Below are 23,002 nucleotides of genomic sequence, written 5' to 3'. Positions count from 1 at the left end.
TCCACAGAGAGTTAAGCAATGATTTCTAAGCATCTAGAGAGCTCTATGTTCTCATACTATAAAATTGGGGGGAGGGAGTTTAACAGAAACTGAAGAAGTTCCTCATCAACTCAAAAAGTTCCATTCAGAGTTGCCTGGGTGGCTCAGTCCATTAAGCGTCTGAATTCAACTCAGGTCATGATCTCACAGTTTGTGAGTTTGGGCCCTGAGTTGGGCTCTGTGCTGATAGCTCAGAGCCTGGAGACTCCTTCAGATTCTGTGCCTCCCCTTCTCTCTACGCCTCCCAGGCTCATGCTCTGTCTCACTCTGTCAATAATAAAAAATGTTAAAAAAGTTTTTAAAAGTCCCATTCAGGTAAGACTTCTCTCTTAGGTTTCCTTTTGGATTATAAACAATAATGCTGAGCCAAATTAACTCTAATTACAGTGAAGCCATTACAAAAACTCAGACTATCCAAAATTCAGTTAAATAGAATTTAAGCTAAACTAGATAAAGCAATATATGCAAATGACAAGATCAGAATCTTCTATCACTGCCCCCCCTCCCCCACCAAAGTCAAAATCCAGTGGGCGTTTTAAGGTCAGAATGGATTATAATCAGATCGTAGTTAGCCTCTGGGATATGTTCGTATAAGCATCAGCTTAAATGATTCGGCTCTATTTAAGTGTTGTTAAAGAACAGTCCCTCCACAAATTCATTCTCAATATATACATTGGCAATAGGTTTCAAATATCCTAAAGTTGGATACATCTGCAACAAGAATTTCTTCCAGCTATTATACACACAGTTATCAGTTGACTTTCTCTCAGGGTTCACTAATAGGGAGTATACCCTTCAGAATGTTAAAAAGCCAACAATCAGAAAGTAGAAGTCCTTCATCACCAGTTCATTCAAAGTACTGACACTTTTCAACCAATACAGAAATTTCAACATTAAGCATGTTCCTCTCCTTTGAAGACTTTTATACCACTTTGGTACTGTAAAACCCCAAACCCTCTCCCTGCCATTGGGAGTCAAGTCTGTTCATGAAGTATTCACATAATGTCCAAAAGAGAACTAAAGTGGCACAAGCTAGTGCCATACATGAAGTGTGACTCTAATGCAGAAACCCACACTGATGTGTAACAGCTCCTACTTTTGACTTAAACACTTTGAAAAATAGATTCTAAACTAATAGCAAGATCTGATTATATATGTGTGCATGTTGATCTCCCATATATTTCTAAATTTATACTCTGTACTGCAGAACTTCTCTCCACAGTATTCAAGTTATGCTCTAACACTAAAAAGCTTCATCTGTTTTCCAGAACTATAGAGTTAATCATCCAACTCATTGCCACCCCTTGTGCCCCACCTCATGCTACGTGTCCCACCTGTTGTTCCAGCCAATTCCTGAAGACTAGTATGGTGAAGCCTTCAACCAGCCTCATGCAGGCAGTCTGAAGGGACTTCCATCCACACAATAGAGCACCCACTTCTTCAACTCCAGTGAGTGAGACAACATTTCCAGGCATCTGTACACACTCCTGAACTCCCAGGAGTACAAGAAGGTCAATCTCCTTGAAGCCACTATTGACCAATAAGGATGGAACATTTAGGTAAAGGCTTTTCCTTGGTTTCCAAGGTATTTAGAAAAACAACAAAACCCACAGTTGGAGAGCCTTCAGGGTGAGAAAGAGGCTCTTAGACCACATGAAGACAGAGACCTAGCAATTCCTATGGAGTCTGGACTTCCAGCTATCTCCTTGCAGTGACTTCTATATGTAAGTGGTCATAGACTTTCTAGGCTGGTCAGGCCCTTGGATGACTGACTCAGCTAATATCAAGGGAAGAAGAGCCAACAAGCATGTAATCTAAGAGGTAATAAAATAGAGGATGTTTGGAGCCACTATCCATGTCCCCTTTACCCAGCATCCACCATCATTCACTCATACAAACAACAAAATACTGCTCTCCATTATAGACAGACATATGATCAGCCTTGCCCATACCAGGGTCTTCTGATCACATTGGACACCCAGGTAGGTAGTTTTAAAGTTCATTTCATAAGACTCCTCAGGAGGTGCTGCTAAATCTGCACTCACAGAAGCCTTCAATAATACGTTCTCAAAAAAAAAAAATCTTTGTGTGGTCTCTCCTTCCTTCTGGGTTTCAGCTTTACTCCTGCTCCTTAAGAGGACTCCCCAAATGAACTATCTACATGGAGATCTTCATCTCAGATTCTACTTTCAGAACACAAACTAAGAAGCCTTTGTAAGGAAACCAATTCTTGAAGACAGACCTAATGATATTCACCATCCTGTATTGGTCTAGGCAGAAATATAAAGGCTTTAGGGTGGTTTTCAAATACTGGGACAAACCCAGGATTTTCTAATTTCTATTATTTCAGGGAATTCAATTAGGTGGTTTTCACTATTTAACATTCATGTTTTATTTTGCAACAGATATTCTATAGTAATTGGTAATATTTTCTTTGGACTCAGCTTTCTAGAAAACTTCATCTGTAATGTTATATAGAAGGTTAAGAGAATATAATCCCAGTATCCATTTACCTTTAATTTTCTAATTGAAACCCCTATGGAGATTTGGAAAGATGGTGTGCTTAACAGGACTGCATTTTTGTCTTCTGTCCAGCTAAGCGGGGGCTGTATGGCTGACTTCTGGCCAATGAAATGAAGTGGAAGAGTACAGGATTTCCAGGAATTCTCTTCAAAGGAAGAGAATGCAGGCTTCTCAGACTTCTTGGCCTTTCCTCTTGATGCTTGCCAGGAAAATGGGTGCAGTGACTGGATATTCAACAGCAATTTCAACTAAGAGGACTTTGAAAATGGAAGCTGAGTGTAGAAAAATGCAGGAACAGAAATTTGAAGAACCCATAGAATTACCATGACGCTCTGAGTATTCCTCAGATTTCTGTTACATAAGAAATAAGCTTTTTAAAGTAACCATTATTTGAGGTTTATCAGTCATAAACCACTAAAAATAATTCTAACTTACAAAGCCCCACATATAGAAATTTGAGACAAGTGATTCTCACTAAGGGGACATTGTTCCAGGAAACATTTGGAAGGTCTGGAGACATTTTTGGTTGTCACAACTTGAGTGTTGCCACTGGCATCTAATAGCTAAAGGCTAGAGATGAGGTTAACCATCCTATAATGCACAAAATAGTCCTTACTGAGAAGTAGCTGGCCTAAAATGTCTTTAGTGTCAGAGTTGGGAAATTCTGCATTAGGTCATTTTACCTCCACTTCCTTCTTCCCACTCAAACCAATTAGTCTATACAAGAAATTATCCAAATAATCTTAGAATAATTTTTTTAGCCTGATTAGAGTTACATTTCTCTTCAAGTATAGTTTTTGTTTTCCAATGCCATTAAGAACATACTTTTTTTTTTTAGTTTTATTTATTTTTAAAGACAGCATGAATAGGAGAGGGGCAGAGAGAAGGAGAGAAAAATCCCAAGCAGGCCCCTCCCCCCCCTTTTTTTTTTTTAAATTTAGAGCCATCAATGGTAAAGTGATAAAGTGGGAGTTTGAGTTTAGGGCAACTGAATGAAGTACCAGATATAATCCAATTCCACTCATTTCATGGTTTTCTTTCTATAGCTGGAAAGAAAGCTGTAGAAGGTAATAGGACATGTACGGAGTTATTCTCCCAGAAGTTCATGAGGACAAAAATATTTTGTTTACTTTCTTATAAAAGAGGTTCATCATAGAATATTTATAATTTATTGAGCAAAAGAAAATTAGACATTCATAATCCCAACAGACCCCAGAAAACTATTGTGCGCAATGTATAGATTTCTAGAGCTTTTCTATGCACGTAGGTTAGTACATTGAGATCATGCTCTCCCTTTTTTATAACAGCCCTCCCCCACACTCAGTATATCCTATCAATGGCCATCCACCTCTTACAAAAGTCCAGCAACCACTCCCCCTTTTAAAAGGGAAAAATGACTTGTCACATTTCTAAATGCTAGTTATTCATAGATTCACTATTTTGAGGTTGCCTCCTTAAACCATGGGAAGTTTGCCTTACACATAAGGAACCAAGGCCATTGCTCCCATCTTGTTTGTAGCATCTTCTATTGCCTTGTGATACAATCCATCTATTATCTCCCTCAAACATACAAGCATATGCACACATAATCTTCACAGAAAAATATTTCAGGTTTTATACTTATTTCCCAGTGAAGCCAATGAGAAGATACCTTATAATATAGGAGCAAGCCTCAAATAGAAAAAGAACCTTCCAGTTTACTAATTTAAAGAGTTAATTGAAAGCTGTTAGAAGGGGTGGCTTAGGATGGGAGGTGCCTCACCTGGAGAAACAGGAGGTTGGGGATACAGTTTGTACTTCCCACCCTGAGATACTTCTTGGAGGACAGAAAAAAAAAAAAAAAGATCACAAGGTAGAAGATCTGTAGTTTTGTGAACTAACATTGTGTTCCAAAACATTTTGCAGGAGCTCACTAGGGGAGGATCACTGTAGTAGAGAACTTCAGCCAGTTTGCTGAGCCACAAAGCCCAAGGTTTGCCTTCTCTGGGCTGCGCAAATGAACTGTGCTTTCAAGGTTAGTCGATTCTGATTCCATTGGAGCCATTTACACCTCTGCAAGTATAGATAACTGGTATCAGTGGAAAAATCATATACGGACTTGAAAATGAATTCTGTTTAGAAGCACCTCTCCCCTCCTCTCACCCCCAAGGAAGGGATGCTTTGGACACTTGGGCAGAAGAGAATTCAGCAAGTCTGCATTTCTCAAATCCTGTACATTCCCAAAAAAAGGCCTGTTGTCAGAACTGGAACCTGCCCCCCTTTCCAAGGAAAAAACCTCCAGGTCCTTATTCTTCCTGATAGGGTTTTAGGCTTTGAGCTTCTCTGGACCATTTTGGCTAGTTAAGCTTGCCCTAACAATGTGACCTGCGGTGAAAGCCTTTTATTGCTCTGTGGATGGGCTGGAGTCAGAGTAGCTGAGGTCAGGTGGGCACCACACATCTATATGACTACAGTGAAGATCCATGGTCACCAACACTCAGGTGCACTTTGCCTCACATGTGTTGTCACATTACTGGAAGAACTGAGTACATCCCTGTGTGACTCCAGAGAGGAGACACCTGGAAGCTAATGACTAGCTTCTTCTCAGATTGCCGCATGTGGTTTTTACCTTTACTGAGTCTGTGTTTAATCTGCCTCCTTTTGCTGTAGTAATCCAGAACTGTAAGAATAGCTTTTGAGTCCTGGGAGTCTTCAGTCTAATCTTGGAGCCTGATAAGTCTTGGAGATCCCAACACACCTATATTTTCAGTTCCCCAACACACCTGTTTGCATATTTTCAGTTTCCCAGATCTATCTATGGGTTTGTTCTTTGGGCTTTCCTTTGAACCAGTTATAACATTGTCCTGATTCCCTGGTTAGGGAGTTAAAATGAACACATTAAAAATTTAAGTCTAGAAATCAGGACTTTAGCTTTGCAAGAAAATTCTTGTGGCGCCTAAGTATCAAGAGTCAGATGCTTAGCCGACTGAGCTTTCAGCTCAGGTCATGATCTAAGTCATAAGATGGAACCCCAACATCAGCTCCATGCGGAGTGTAGAGCCTGCTTAAGAGTCTCCCTCTTCCTCTACCTCTGCCCCTTCCCCAAACTCTCTCAAAAATAAATTAAAACAACAACAACTCCTGAGTCACACCACAGTTTCTTTAAACACAGAGAGCCTCTCCTGGGGTAAATGCAAACCAATATCCCCTCTAGCTTACAACTTTGCTACTGGGTTAGTAGCTTGGGTTAGGACTAAATTTCTCTCTATACAATGTAAAAGCTTGTTAGCAAATGGAAATAAAGGAGAGTTATATGATGTGTTCAGTAGATAAGCTCTGCCGATTAGCAGGCTCAAGAGGCTCTCAGGAGGCAGATTCAGGGAGACTGATGGCAGACCCAGTCCATCTTCTGTAGGCCCACATGGCAGGGATCTAGTTCACAGGACCCAAAGAGCTGCACTGATGTTATTCCACTGTCAAGTTTGATGAATTCTTACACCTCATTCATGCAATTGCCATCAGGGATATATACAAACTTCCTAAGCAGCCACCTATGTTTAACACCTTAATTTCACTGATGGAAAATTATTTCCAACTCTCCTTAGCTAATAATAAATCTCTCTTGTGTAAATTTCCATATAAGAGTGCCAAGTTACCACCTCTGAAAGTGTTGATGTCTGACTGGTGTGCCTCATATGATATGCTGTTTAACCACCTCTGAAGTGTGGATTCCTGAGTAGGGTACTATAAACACCAACTTATCCTAAAGTGTAAATTAGAGTTAACATGCATATACAAACATATCACACTGTTAATACCCAGATTGTCTTAAATTCACAGACAATAGCAGTGTTAGAAACAGCACAGAAACTCAGAAATCATGGTCTTTCTTTCCAGTATGCTTTGTTTTCCTTATTTATCACTAAATCAAAAATTTTTGAGCATCTATGAATAAGATTGTTAGGTTATGGAATCCTTTAAAAATGATTAAGTCTTGATCTCTTCAAATAAACTAGGAAGAAAACACTTTCACTAAATGTCTGATGATGTAGTAGTGACTTTATAAATATCTTTAAATTTCCACAATAACCTTAAAATTTCACATCATCATATAAGTTCAGAAAGGTAACAGATCTTGACATACAAGGTGATGAAACCCAGACTAACCAGAATGAATGGGTCTTAACCCATGTTCTTTCGCTTGGGCATAGCCAGTCTCCCTCCCCACCCCACCAAAAAAAAAAAAAAAAAAAAAAAAGTTAAATTAGCAAATACAGAAACATCAGTTCCTAAGCATCTTCATAATGAAAGGAGATTAACATTCAACAAGTGACTTTGTAGGATAGTCATGGTGTTAAGTATCCTACATGACTTATCTCATTTTCTCAAATATTCCAAAAGTTTTGACAGATAATACACAATCTTAGGAAAGGTAACAGCTTTTTTCACTTTACAGGAGGATGCTTTCTGTATCCTCCTAACAAGTTAGTAATGAAGAAAAAAAAAAAAAAAAGAGGACCATTAGAGAGAGTGGAAAGGGAAAGAAGAGATTACTGCATTTAGGATTGATCTAGATTAAATTCATAAAGGTTAGGTTTAGGCATTATTAAAAATTTGTACATATGATGTATGAAAGCTTAAAGAAACTCTGAGGTTATTCAGAAAATGATGAACTCATTAGCATGAATGGAGCTAGGATTTTTTTTAAAGGTGAAATATATTTTCCATGTACATGGAAAATACTTATTCAACAATAATCATTGGGCATCCCTTGTTCATACTAGAGGTACAGTGGGGAATAAAATGCACAAAAATAATAGCCCTTCAATGTGCTTATGAAATACCAGTGCAAGTAAGTGAGGAATGAATGGACTATTCACTAAATGTGCTGTGGAGAATTGGCTGCCAAGATGAAGTAAATATTAAATCCCTATCTCACACAGCACATTAAATTCATTTTAGGCAGATTAAGAATCTACATGATAAAGTAAAACATAAAAGTTTAGAAGAAACATTTTCATATGGTACAGATTCAGAGAAATCTCAACAGAATATTAACAAGAATTTATGAAAATAGAGCTTTTGTAGGAGAAGATAAATAAAAGGAAGACACTACAAAATGTGGATATATCAGGAGGATCTCAGGAATTGTAGTCCTCAGAAAAATTCACATAAGCTATCAAATTCATTGTTTGAGCTGCATTAGGGTTATATAACCAGAAAAGACAGCAGATTCAAAAAGGCCTTTTTCATTAAAGACATTTAAAGATCTTAGGATCCCACGATTTCAAACAGCTTTGTTAGATGGAAACACATCACTATAGATCTTGAGCCCCAAATAATTTTGTTTTAAATGTGTTTGATCTGTATAGGGGTTGTAGATTTCTATGTGTAGATAGGAAGTTCAGTAATTTGATCAATAAGGACAACATCCTTCAAGTTGATGGATGGGACATGGTAACTAACAATGGGACTCAGTATGATTAGTGGGAAAAGAGTCAGTGGTTCTCCACTGCTCCTAATCTCCTGCCCAAATAAAATCTCTGGGATAAAGTGATCTCCATTTACCCATATGGGCTCATTCCTCATTAGTGGGGGGTAAGCCCCAACTCACTAGGGGCTATCTTTTTTAAGTACATACATATCTTTTAAGTCTGGGAATTTAGAATTAGGTAGGTGAATCATAGTATTAATGTGTAGTCCTGTAAGCAGGTGAATCACAGTATTAATGTGTAGTCCATATAGATTTTGTAATTTATGTACTTCTAAAGTTTAAGAGGCTTTATCCTATAAATATTAGCCCGGTCATGCCAATTTAAAGTTCATAGTGAAATTTAGACTTAGAATGTTAAGATTATAAAGTCCAACCTTATTTTTAGAACAAAGAGAATTTGGGGCACCTGGGTGGTTCAGTTGGTTAAGTGTACAACTTCAGCTCAGGTCATGGTCTCATGGTTCATGGGTTCGAACCCTGCATTGAGCTCTGTGCTGACACAGAGCCTGGAGCCACTTTGGATTCTGTTCTCCCTCTCTCTCTGCCCCTCCCCGGCTCGTGCTCAGTCTCGCTCTCAAAAATAAACACTTAAAATATTTAGGACGGGGCACCTGGGTGACTCAGTTGGTTAAGCGGCTGACTTCAGCTCAGGTCATGATCTCACGTTCATGGGTTCGAGCCCCGTGTCAGGCTCGGTGCTGACAGCTCAGAGCCTGGAGCCTGTTTCAGATTCGGTGTCTCCCTCTCTCTCTGACTCTCCCCTGCTCACGCTCTCTCTCTCTCAGAAATAAATAAAACATTAAAAAATATATAGGACAAAGAATTTTAGGTTCACCATACTATAAATTGAATCTACTACATGCATACAAGTTATGTTTGTTTTTTAAGAAACTCTTAGGTCACTTTAGACTTACAGAAGGTTACAAAGCCAGTACAGAGAACTCTCATGAGACCCACATCCAACCTCCCCTATTGTTAGCCTCTTACATTAATCTGGCACATTTGTCAAAACAAGTGAACCAAGAATTGATAGATTATTAACTAAAGTCTATAATTTATTCACGTTTCACTAGTTTATACCTAACATTTTTTATGTTCCAGGATCCCATCCAGGGATTACATTTAGTTATCATGGCTCCTTAAGCACTTTTAGACTGTAAATGTTTCTCAGGTAAAACACTTTGATGACCTTAATAGTTTGAGCAGTTACCAGTCAGGTATTTTGTAGAATCTTCCTCGACTGGGATTTATCTGATGTTTTCCTCAGGATTTGACCTGGAGTAGGAGTTCTGGAGAAGGCCACAGAGGTAAAGGGCTATTCTCCTCACAGTTATAAAAATGACATCACTGCTGATGTTAACTTTTCATCACCTGGCTGAGGTAGCATTTATCAGGTTTCTCCAATGTAAAGTTACTCTCCCTCTAAGTGTCTCCCACTCTGCCCCTTCTCCAAATAGTAAGTTTTGGAAGAAGTCATTATGTGCAGCCTCCACTGAAGAATTGGGGTGTTATGCTCTACACATCCTTGATAGGGAAATATCTACATAAATCCTTTGGAATTTTCCTGCATGTATTTGCATATTCTCCTTATTTATGTATGCATTTGGTCATTTATATTGTTCCCCTTTGGTCACGGGGACCAGTTATATCTTATGAGCCTTTGACAGCAACTGGCTTCAATGTGCACATGCACACATCTATTTTAATAAGTAGGTCCTTACTTTCTGGCACTTAAAGTCTCCAGTCCTCTTTGGCATAGGTCATGGCCAGCCATTACTCCAGGGACCCATGGCTCCTTTTATTAGAGAATGGCCTTAGGAAGCAAGATCTGGGCATTTGAATATGCTTTTCGCTACTGGAGCATAAGAGTTATTTCAGCACTTGCAAATGTTCATTTCTTAGATCAAGCAACTAATTTATAGGGTACTACTTAAGATTATATTAAGTATGTTTATAAATGCATTTCAAAATGTTTGAAAGACCTTAGTTTAGGTGTAAATATTATTCAAACTCTCCTTAAAAGTGATGAAGATTTAGTAGACATAAGTTGATGAAGTTTCTATGCTAACTTTAAAAACACCAAGAAGGAACTCCATTTAACTTTGTTTTACAAAGCTCTCAGTTGTTAAAATCCCCAAAATAGTCCTGTTTATATACTAAGACCAACCCTCCAAAGCACCCCAGAACACAACGCACATAACAGTCCTTTTCTCAAGTATCTCTAAAATTGCTAGATGTCAACTTAAAAAAAGACAGTCAGAGGAATGAGCAATGTATACCTATAGGTAATTCACAGACAGAGAACCCAAAATGTCCAATAAATATATGAAGGGATGCTTACCTTCAGTAGCATGAGTTTCCCATAGCTGCTTTTGAAAGTTACTATGAATTCAGTGGCTGAAAATAACACAAATTTCCTACCTTATAGGAAGTCTGATGGGATCCCACTGGGCCATGATCAAGGTGGCAGCTGGGTACATTCTTTCCTGGAGGCTGTCCTTACCTTTTCCAACTTTCAGAGGCCCTCTGCCTCCTTGATGGATCCCCTTCCTCCACCTTCAGAGCCAGCAATGTCCACGCAAGATGTCCTTGCTTATGCTGCCATTCCTTTAGCTCTCCTCTTCTGCGGCCTGGTCCACCTTTAAGAACATGGATGATTAAATTAGGTTCACCTGGATAATCCTGGCTACTCTCCTTACTCAGTGTCAGCTGATAACAACAGTAATTGCACCTTCAGGCCTCCCTAACTTAACATATTCATGGATTTTGGTGATTAGGTCGTGGACATCTGGGATAGAGGTTCATAGTCTGCTTACTACAATTAATATCATGGGAATTAAATTAACACTAGGCTCATCTGCTCTCCTAAACTGCCAAAGGGACTGTAAATTAATCCAACCACTTTGACTTTTGTGCTTTAACTTGAAGATACAATCATATCTATAAGCAAACTCAAGTGAGTGAGTCAAGGTGTCTATCTATTATTATATTCATTCTTTTCATAGCAGAAAAATTTTAAACAAGCTAATTTTCTAACAGGAGGAGATGGGTAAATTGTGTAATCTACAGCAATATATAACAATTAAAATATGTTATTAAACAGATCTACATGTATATATCCACATGGATATGTCATAATCATAATATAAAATAAACATGCAGAAAATTAAAATTATCACGATTACATGATTTATGTAATTGTTTAAACATACACATATGTACAGATTACTACATAATAAGGGGAACCCTTTAAGGAAAATACAAAATTCAAAGCAAAAACTGATAACATAGGTACATTAATGAATATTTATTTACATTGAAAAAGAAATCACAGGTGTGCCGGGGCGGCTCAGTCAGTTAAGCATCTGACTTCAGTTCAGGTCATGATCTTATGGTTTGAGGTTTAAGCCCTGCGTCGGGCACTGTGCTGACAGCTCAGAGCCTGGAGCCTGCTCCGGATTCTGTGTCTCCCTCTCTCTCTGCCCCTCCCCTGCTCAAAAATAAATAAATAAACATTAAATAAATAAGAGAAAAGAAATCACAACAAATTACTAAAGTTACTTTTTTCTGAGCTCCCCATAAGCAATTTACCAGAAATGCTCCCTAGCTGCGCCCTGGCTTTCCCTCTCATAGATCCCCTTCCAGTGCATTCAGAGAGCCAAGTTTGGGGGAATGGGGACTCGGGAGCTTCGTTTAATTGGCTTCAAGAAAAATCCACCTCTGCCCTTACATGTGATGTAAAAGCCTACAGACACATGAATGCCTGTGGTAGGTAACATTTTCTTTGTCTCAAATGATTTATTTTCATCTTATAATGAATGAATAAACAAATAAAATAAGTAATTATCCAAACAACTGAATCCTACTCTTCCCTCACAACAGATCTGGCATCTGGAAGGCCACAGTTTCACCCCCTACCCACTATCTTCCAACAAGACAAGGTCTCCCTTTTGAAGGTTTTGTCTTTCCTGACACTACTTTCTCCTGAACGCCTTAATTATTATCCTAACTCCCCAACTGTTCTCTCTTGCTTCCATCCTCCCTCCCACCTTCTATTCTGGACAGAGCAGCCCGAGTGTTCTTTGAGAATATAGATTACGTTGTATCACTTCTGTCTGTAAAAGCCTTCCATGGCTTCACATTTCTTTTTTTTTTTCTTTCAAATGTTTTATTTATTTCTGAGAGACAGAGACAGCATAAGCAGGGGAGGGTCATAGAGAGAGGGAGACACAGAATCCAAAGCAGGCTCCAGGCTCTGAGCTGTCAGCACAGAGCCCGACGGGAGGCTCCAACTCATGAACCGCAGGATCATCACCTGACCCGAAGTCAGACGCTTAACCAACTGAGCCATCCAGGCGTCCCCATGGCTTCACATTTCACTTAAAAGAGACCAAAGTTTGTACCATGGCCTCATTGCTGCCCCAGGTATTCGCACTTCAAGCATTTGGTACTTGAAGCCTTCCCCTAGGCAGCTGTGTGGCTCCCTCCTTCACTTACATTGGCAACGCCTAAAATTGTTATTTATGACAGAAGCATCTTCAGACGAAAGCACTTCATTCACAGCAGTTCTGCACTACCCTCATCTCTCAGGCCCGTCCTTTTTTGTTTTCTTACCAGTTATCACCACCTAACATTCATTTAGCTGTTGACTGAATTTCTTTCCCACAGAATATAAGCTACAGAGGGGCAGGAATGCTTCATTCCCTGATGTACCTCGTGTGCACAAAGAGTGCTCTGTAAACATTGATTGTGTGTGGTCCAAATGAATAACTGAACGATCCAAGTTGGAGTAAGTATTTTAAGGTTGTGAAAGGAGAGGGCACCTGGGTGGGTCAGTTAAGCCTCTGACTTCATCTCAGGTTATGATCTCACAGTTTGTGGGTTCAAGCCCCATGTTGGGCTCTGTGCTGACAGCTCAGAGACTGGAGCCTGCTTCAGATTCTGTGTCTCCCTCTCTCTCTGCCCCTCCCCTACTCACACTGTGTCTCTGAAAACTGAATAAACATTAAAAAATTTAAAAAAAAGATTGTAAAAGGAGGATGCTTTTGAGGAAAGGAAGCACTTCCACATATGCAAACAAAGGTCAAAGGGAAAAGAGAAGTGTAGTGATTTGCCTGTTAAGGGGGGGATGCAACAGGTCACTAACCAGGCAGCGGGAGACATCCTGGGAGGGCGAAGGGACAGGGAAACAATGGCAGCTTGTTTTCTCAGAGGCATCAAGTTTATATGAAGAAGCAAGTCTTAAAATGCTTTTTCAAAACATTACAGGGCAAGATGGTACTATAGGAGGATCCTGAATTCCCCTCCTTCCAGTGAGGAGTAGAATAGAAATAGATTGGGCAATATCTTAAATGCTAAGTTACTAAGTTGTTGACAGTCAAGTTTGAAGATGTTTTAAAAAGACAATTATGCAATCAGACACACTTCAGAAGAATGAATGCACAGTTGTGTAATACATGAATTAAAGAGTAAGGCTATGAGAATTAAAAAGTAGGTTCGTGATACCTGGATGGGTCAGTCAGTTTAGCATCAGACTGGCTCAGGTCATGATCTCACGGGTTCAGTTTATGAGTTTGAGCCCTATATGGGTTGTCTGCTGTCAGTGCAGAGCCCTCTCCGATCCTCTGTCCCCCTCCACTACCCTCCCCTGCTCACACTGTCTCTCTCTCTCTCAAAAATGAATAAACATTTTCTAAAAAGTCATCAGGGTTTGAATTATCTGTAATTACGAAAAGACTCAGCAAATTCAGAGTATACATAATTAAGCATGTTAACCATGGCTACAGGTTAAAACTATCTTGGAAACTTTTTAACAACCTCAAGCCTGGACCATACCCTAGTTCAATTAGAGTATCTTGCATAAGACCCACATATTAAGATTTTTTGAAGCTCTTCAATTGATTCTAACATGCAGCCAGGACTGAGAATCATAACTAACAATCAGAGGAATTAATCTCATCAGCGAAGCAGTAATTCTTGAAGTGCTGGTCTTCTCAGCATTAACTGGAGATTTGTTAGAAATGCAAACATATTTCTAATTTGTTAGAATCATAATCCACCCAGGCTACTGAATCAGAAAATCCAGGGGCGGAACCCAGCAGTCTATTTCTTAACAAGCCCCCCAAGTGATTCTGATATACACTTGGTATTTGAGAACCACTGGTCTAGGGTTCCCAGATGTAGCAAATAAAATTACAGTATATCTCATGGGGCATACTCATGCTATAATACCATCTGTTGCTTATCTGACATTCAAATTAGGCATCTTGTATTTTATCTGGCAATCCTAAACTACAAAACTTGCATGGCATCATCCTAGAGATTTTTTTTAAGCATAAATGCTCAAGGAATAAAATGGCATCATCAACTAATTAAAGGATGAGCGTTAATAAAAAGATCTTACTTTGTTGAGAAGATTGTGAATATGGTTGTAAACCACCTGGGATTAAGTCATCTGGGGAAATCCAGGTGAAAATATCACATAGAATATACTGGAAATAGGCAGACAGAAATATTTGTATAAAAATATAATTAAGGAACTGATTATCAGAGGACAAGATGCCAAAACCTTGAACTTTAGGGAAACATCTATTTTAATAAGAGAAGACAGATTGGGAAGTGAATTAAATAAAGAAATCATGTCCTTTTTAAGGTATTTACCACCAATTGCTTTGGATGATCATTATATTGTAGAATATTAATTAACTAACCAATATAGACAAAGGATGCTAGTAAGCTCTTTGAAGGCAGGGACCACAGACTTCAGACTTAAAAAAATAACATAGATACTGGCATCTTAATATACACGCAGGGGTTAGTCAATTAACTTTCAATTAACCTCTTTCAAGTGGATGACTGGATTAATAATTTGGAACTATATGAGAAGGAAAGCTGCCTCTGGCATTAAGATATAGTCAAATGAAAATGTGCCTATCCCACAAGCATGCAATGACTTACTGTTAGGTTCAAAGATGGAAATAACACAACAGCAAGTAGTTTTGTTTCCTTGTCTAAAAACATTGTGGGGAGAGGGGAAGGTTGACAGGGTGCTTACTATTTAGTAGGGCACGAAGTAACTAAAAGTGCTGAATGAACAATGACACAGGATATTTAAACGCAGACCTGGTCTGAAAAGGACATGAGAAAATTATAAAGCTGTCAAGCTAGAAAAACATTGATACGTGAAGAGTACTTAGTGCTTTATTTCCCGAATATCCTTGTGTTTTAATGGAATATTTCTTTCGACAATAATCAATGCATTTGGTGGAATGCTTTTTCCTTGAAAATGCAGATGTTGTACTTCCGGCAACTCAGCTTCCACTGGCCTTGTGGGAGGTCGTGCTATCATTAAAAAAGGAACTGGTTGTAAAAATAAGTCTTCATCTCAATGGAAGAATTTATTGCTCCAATAAAAGGAAAGGCCCCCAAGGTTTACCGACTTCACTTTACTGAAGAAAGAGAAAGTAAAGCTGAGGGATTTTTCTGTATTATATGACATTGTAGCAAACGTGGGTGGAGGTGGTGAGTAGCTGAAGATATTAAAGGAAGTTCAGCCCAAGGGGAAAAATAGCGGTTGGACATTTGGGTTGTTGAAATAAAAATGAACCTCATTTGGGAAGGTGCAAGCAGAAGTAATCGGAGTCTATTTTACTCTATAGGATCTTAGCTAGATGCTTCTACTGCAGTAAATCACTTATTGAAACTGCCTCCTTGGGCAGTATGTTAGTCTCCTATTGCTGTCGAAACAAATTACCACATGCTTAGTGGCTTAAAACAATAGAAATTTATTATTTTGCAGTCCTGAATGTCAGAAGTCCAAAATGAAGTTTTACTGGGCTAAAATCAAAGTATTGGCCTGGGTGTGTCCCTTCTGGACGCTCTGGGGGGAGAATCCAGATCTATGCTTTTTCTACTTTCTAGAGACTGCCTGGATTCCTTGACTCATACTCCTTCCTCCATCTCCAAAGTCAGCAATGGCCAGTAGTGTCTTTCTCACATCAAACCACTGAACTATTGATGGCTCCTTTCTTCCTCTTGCACATATAAAGACCCTTGTAATTACATCAGGCTAACCTAGATGATGTGCTAATCTCCCCACCTCAAAGTCCTAAACTTAAAATCACACCCTGTAAGGATGTCCTTCCTGTAAGGTAACATATTTATAGGTTCCTTGGGTTAGAGTATGGACATCTTTAAAGCTATTATTGTGACTACCCCGGAAAGGTAGTATCTTTTTGGAATTTTATTTGAATGTGTATGTTCCACAGCAAACAGATTCATAAGGAGTTGAGCACTGTGAGACTCTCCAAGTGTCACTGTGAGACTCTCAATGAGTGATCATTTTAACGTACGTCTGTGTTCTTTCTGCTTTGTGCCTCATCAGCAGTCATAAAGATGACCATTAGTATTTAGGCAGTGATATTTCTACTTACTCAAAGGGCAAGAGAGAAGCCATTTTAGTCCTTTTATAGATCTCAAGGCTATTGAAAAGTCACCAAGACTAAGACCTTATTATGTCCGTAAAATATATTTCACATAAAGATGCCCAGGAAGAGGTGTGTAGCGGGAAGGGCAACATTTTACCTGGTCTTGTTTTATATTATCCTCACTCTTCATGAAAAACAGGGCTGGGGGAAGTCTCAGAGAAGCAGACTGTTAAAAGGGAAATAAGAGAAAGTCATTCACATTGTTGAAAGGAGATAGGATACTGGTGAAGCTGTTGAAGCACCATCAAGGTGGAGGGAAGTGCTGAGCACAATAATTAAGCCTGGTAGGGTGCATAGTCAATAGCAGCGTGTGTCCAATAGGAAACAGGGTAAGAAGACTGCAGGTGAATGCTTAGTTGGGAAGGAGGAAGGAGGAGGCATCGAAGCAGTGGAGGGGCATTTGTGAATGGATCACTTAAGATAGAATACCAAATACAGTTCCAGGTCCTCAGCGGTTATTAAATTAATAGATGGAATAACCAGTGATGATGGTCTTTTGATCAGTGAAAATGTCCAAGCTTTTGACTTGCTGAGTGTATCCAGGCACTCAGTGAGAATCAGGAGATGTGTTAATAAAAGGAGCACACATAATAGAGAAGATGGGGGTCTGAAGGGGAAAGCAACTCCGAGAGGAGAGCACATCCATTCTGTTCATCTGAGACCCAAGAGAACAGAATCGGCACAAAAGAAACTCAATTACAACATGAAAAGCATGCAGTTGTTAATAATGTCATAAAAGGAAATTAAAGCAGTCAAGTCAATGCTTCAAGAGGCAACTTGATAGTGAAAGCTCAGATCTTCACACCCAGGGCTCTGTTTTCAAAGCAAATTCAGTTAAAACCCTCATTGTAGATTATTCTGCAGGATCAGAGTGGGCTGGGAGAGGCAGACCAAAGGCAGAATAAAAAATGTGACATAATAGGAACATTATCAGACATAAAACAAAAACAAAAAAATTCTTTTGTCTCATTTAAAAGGCCCATGGGCAGCAGGGCAAAGTAGAATAACTGAAAAAATGTTTCTGTTCTCTGTGGAATGGAAAGGACTTGAACGTGCTTTTGTCTGAGAAGCTTTGTTAAGTGTAATAATATAAATGTGCCGGGTCTTCAATTCCACAAAAGCCGACTGCGGAGAAAATGCATTTATCCCAATTAGAATCTGCAGCAGTGAGGAACACTAAGAAAACTCTACAAGATGCACCCAGGGACCTGAGTTCTGGACTGTCTCTGTAATTAACAAACCCCATGTGGTCTGCATCACAAACTTTTTGGGATTTTCATTTTGTGTGTGTGTTTGGTGTATGGGACTGTGACATTTTTAAATTATGAAGTGAATTATGCAATAAATTTAATTATTCAAGAAAACAAAAATCCAAGTAACACAAAACTCTGTTAAACAATCCTTTTCACATTTTCCCAAATTCCCCATTCCTATCATCCTTCCTCAAAGGAAACATTCATAAGAATCTCGTACTTCCTTTCATATAACTGCATATTTATATGAAATATGTATATATATATAAATATTTAAGATGATTTTTTAGTAAACTTATGCATATTGTTCTACTTTCATTTTATTTGCTAACATGTACTAAATACCTTTTCATCTCTCTCTCTGTCTTAAATCTTCTATAGTGCTCCACAGAACCATAATCCATTTAACTATTCCTCTATCGATAGATATTATTTAGGTTTCTCAAGTGTCTTGTCATTATACAAAAAAATTCTTGTTATGAATGTTTCCTTATATGCACACACATATAACACATTTATTTTTTTCTTCACCAGCCAAATTGCTAGAAGTAGAGCTGTTGAAGCGCCTGGGTGGCTCAGTCAGTTAAATGTCCCACTTCTGCTCAGGTCAGGATCTCATGGCTTCTGAGTTCGAGCCCCACATCGGGCTCTGTGCTGACAGCTCAGAGCCTGGAGCCTGTTTCAGATTCTGTGTGTGTGTCTCTCTCTGCCCCTCCCCCACTCGTGCTCTGTCTCTCTCCGTCTCAAAAATAAATAAAAACCAAAAAAATTTAAAATAAATAAATAAACAGTAAATGCATTTTTTTAGAAGTAGGGCTGTTATATCAAAGGGTATGCACATTTTTTTCATAAAAAAAGTTTCTCAAATTATTTTAAAAAATAACAGTATCAGTTTATATTTCTGCCAAAAGAGAATGTGCACGCCTGACATCCAAGTCCTTATGAACACTGAATATCAGCAATGATTTAAAATTTTCAAGCATATTGCTGGGGCGCCTGGGTGGCTCAGTCGGTTAAACATCCAACTTCGGCTCAGGTCATGATCTCATGGTTCATAGGTTCAAGCCCCGTGTCGGGCTCTGTGCTGACAGCCAGCTCAGAGCCTGGAGCCTGTTTCAGATTCTGTGTTTCAGATTCTGTGTCTCCCTCTCTCTCTGACTCTCCCCTGCTTATACTGTCTCTCTCTCTCTCTCAGAAATAAATAAAATCTTTTTCAAAAAATTAAAAAAAATTTTTTCAAGCATATTACGAAAGATGGCAAGATGTTTATAAATTACCTTACAATAAACAACATATGAAAAATTCAAGTATAATGGGTAAAAAATGGCTTATCATTAGAGTTTTCATTTGTAATTATTAATCATTAATAATAATTATTAATGAGGCTTAGTATCTTTTCAAATGTTCATTGCCAGTTGGCATTTTGTTGTCTGGAAATTGCTTTATCTTTTACTGATTTTTCTACCAAATTATTTGTACTTTTTTATGAATTGGGAGTATTTCAGTCAGTGTGGGCTGTTATAACAAAATGCCATAGCCTGGGTTGCTTATAAACAACAGAATTATTTCTGACATTTCTGGAGGCCAGAAGTTCAAGATCAGGGTGCCAGCTTAGTCAGGCAAGGGCTCTCTTCTGGTCACAGGTTTCTCATTGTATCCTTCCATTTTTCATGCTGGAAGACACAAGACAGCTCTCTCGAGCCTCTTTTATAAGAGCATTAATTCCATTTGTGAGGTCTCTGCCCTCATGACCTTATCACCTCTCAGAAGATCCCACCTCCTAATACAGTCACGGTCACCTTTGGTATTGAGTTTTCAACACACTGGGGCACCTGGGTGGCTCAGTCAGTTAAGCATCTGACTTCAGCTCAGGTCAGGATCTTGAGGTTCACAGGTTTGAGCCCTGAGTCCGGCTCTGTGCTGACAGCTCAGAGCCTGGAACCTACTTCCGATTCTGTTTCCTTCTCTCTCTGCTCCTCCCCCTTTCATGCTCTCTCTTTCTCAAAAATAAATAAATATTTTTAAAAGATTATTTAAAAAAAAGGTTTTCAACACATCAATTTTGGGAGGACACATTCAGACCACAGTGGAGAGGAACCTCAGTATAATCTTTGAATGATGTTTGTTACAATTATTTTATTCATCCTGTCACATCTTAAAGATATTCCTTCCATGTTTAGCCTGTTTGCTATGTGTTTTTAATTAGTGATGCATATTGCATCTCACCAAATATTTTCCAAGCATCTATCAATCAATTATGAGTTTTCTCATTTCATCTATGAGTTTTCTCATTTCCTCTGTCACCATCATACCCATCCTTCTCTCTGGAGATAAACCTACCTATTCCAGTTATTATTGCTGATCAACAACCCATGCCAAATACAGTGGCAAAAAACAATAAGCATTTCATTGTACTCACGAATTCTGTGGTCTGGGCAGGACATGGATGGGTGGTTCCTTTGCTCCTTGTGGCATTAGCTGAGTGGTCTTCAACTGGCAGGTGGGCTGGTCAGGAGGTTCCAAAAAGCTTTCTCTCCACACCTAATCACTAGAGGAATGACAAGAAGGCTAGAACTTACTTAGGACTACTGATGGGTGTCCCTATATGTGGTCTCTCCCTGATAGTTTCAAAGTTGTTGGAATTTCTTACGTGACAACTGGCTTCTACCAGAGCAAATATTCCAAGAGAAATAGGAAGAACTGCTTGTCTTTTTAGGACTTAGCCCTGAAAGCTATCCAGCTTCACTCTCACCATACTGTATTGATCAAAACAGTCACAGGCTCCTCTCACCCCCTTTACGTTTTGATTCAAGGAAAGGGAAATAAAGCCTAACCCCTAAAGGAAGAAAGATCAAAGAATATGCAGACATTTTTTAAAGATCATACTACCTGATCATAATACAATTTGACTCTGCTCTTAGAGTCATTTTTCCTATACATCATAAAATAGTTTTTGCGTCAGTGTTGGTTTGCAAAAATAACACTTATGTTGTGCCTTGATGACCGTAAGTCTCACATCAGTTCAAAATGACCCAAGGTCATAAAGCCCTGGGTTCCATGGCTGTTGCTTCTTCTTCCCCAGAAGTAAAGATTGCGTTGTGACCTGTCTTCATAACTCCTACCTACGTGGAAACCATAACACCTCTAGCACTCAGATCCACTCTGGCCATATGCACAGAAGCTCAGAGTAGCCCAGTAGCTGTCAGATGAAGCCACAAGAATGGAGTACTAAAAAAGACCATGTAGAGGATTTTACCTAATGAGAGACAAGAGCTTGGAAAGACTGGGAATATATATCAGTCACCCTCGCTCCCAGTGAAGGATTTCTTCCATACACAGAAGTTTCATCTGGCCAATCTAGGGACATTCAGTGCAATCAAACAATCACCAGTATTGTTTTTTGGTTTGTTTGCTTGTTTTCTTAAGTGTGGCAAGCTTAATAGAATATTCTCTGAATTTTCTTTCTCTCTTTCCTGCTTCCCTTCCCTTTTTTCCTCTACCCGCGCTTCTCTAGTATTATATCCCTCAATAAAGAATCAGCACATAGATTGGCTTCGGCTCTTCTTGCTAAATAATTCAAATTGAGACACAGGATTATACTACCACTATATAAGTACACAGGGAACTTTCCATTTCCCTTCTGCTCTGTTACAGTTTGCATTAGAGAAATAGCTCCTCTACCATTTCAAATTTTTGAGAGTGCGGTAATTGGGTCTTCTTGGGATTAAACTTCTTGATCTGATTTTAGGCAATGGATATTTTCCTAGAAAATTGTCCTAAGACTTTCTATAAGCAACTTATCACCTGTCAAATACACTCCTTTTGATAAACATCTGAGAAAAGGGGGGAAAAAACAATGATTAATATTTATCTTGTCTGTATCATGAGTTCATATATCAGGTGGAAAAAATAAACTAACTGATCTGCGTTTCAGTTCATTCATCTGTAAAATAAGAAATTTAGACTCAAATATTGCTCTTTTCCTCCGGCTCCAAAACCTTTGATGCTGTATGATATTGTTTCCATGTTATAGGAAAAGTAATGCTAGAGATTTGCACACTGTATGCTAACATTTAACCATGTATGTGACTGGGAGAAAGATAATTCATTTCTCAAGAAGAAATTAAAAATTGAAGTAAATTTAGTGATTATCAACCAGAGGTGACACTGCATTCCTACGGGACATATGTAAGAATCTTCACCATCTTGATGTGGCAAAACTCCCCAGTGATTCTAATTACTGCCATAGGAGGATATTACAATCATTGGACGTCTCACTGGAAATGTGTTTTGATGAAGAAAAATATTCAAAATATTTATTAATAATAATAATGAGGAGAGAGAGAAGGAAAGGTAGAAGGGTAGAAGAAATGGTTATCAAATTAATAAATATCTATTGTAAATAAATAAATATTTATCAGGTTAATATTAAATTAATAAAACTATCAAGTTTGGCTCACAATTTTAATTTATTTAATTCAAAGATAACCCCCAATAAAATGGCTACTACATAAAATGATCATTCTAAGATCACTTCCAGGTTTATGACTCTAAAAATACAAAATTCAAGGGGTGCCTGAGTGGCTCAGTCAGTTAAGCATCCAACTCTTGATGTTGGCACAAGTTATAATTTCATGGTTCGTGGGTTTGAGCTCCACACCGGGCTCTGCGCTGACAGTGCAGAGCCTGCTTGGGGTTCTCTCTCTCTCTCCTTCTCGCTCTGCCCCTCTCCTGTTCACACACGCTCTCTCAAAAATGAATAAAAATAAACTTAAAAAATACAGATTTCAAGACACAGAAGAGCAAGTTTTCAATGCCACACTGGAAATAATATATATATATATATATATAAAATAGAAAATAGTGTTAATTACATATTAAAACTTCTAACCAAACAATGAAAAGCTCTAAAAAGTCATCAAGAATGGAGGTAAAAGACCAAAGATGAAAATTACCAGAAAAGTTTTTAGAAATAAAAGCATGTGGGGAGAAGTAAGGAGCTCCATACTTGCACTTGCGCCCATACATCACACAGAAAAGATCTGAAGACATTGGAAACCTTACAAAACCTGAGAGATTGGGAGAAAAAAGACGCAGAATCCATTGAGAGAGCCTTCTAATGTGAGTGCGAACCGGGGAAGATAAAATCGGGCCGGGATCGGAGACTCCAGGGTGGGAGGCGATCCCCCTCTACCCTCTACGGGGAGTGAGAGGGGAAAAGGAGAGAG

General features: G+C 38.8%; 1 pseudogene; it reads right to left on the bottom strand.

Annotated features, from left to right (window-relative positions):
• Positions 1-23,002, bottom strand: part of LOC120222804 — a 75,946-nt pseudogene that overhangs the window by 16,909 nt on the left and 36,035 nt on the right.

Source organism: Hyaena hyaena, unplaced genomic scaffold, assembly GCF_003009895.1.
Source record: "Hyaena hyaena isolate Hyena2069 unplaced genomic scaffold, ASM300989v1 scaffold_912, whole genome shotgun sequence".
Lineage (NCBI taxonomy): Eukaryota > Metazoa > Chordata > Mammalia > Carnivora > Hyaenidae > Hyaena > Hyaena hyaena.
This window is presented reverse-complemented; position numbering and strand designations above follow the sequence as displayed.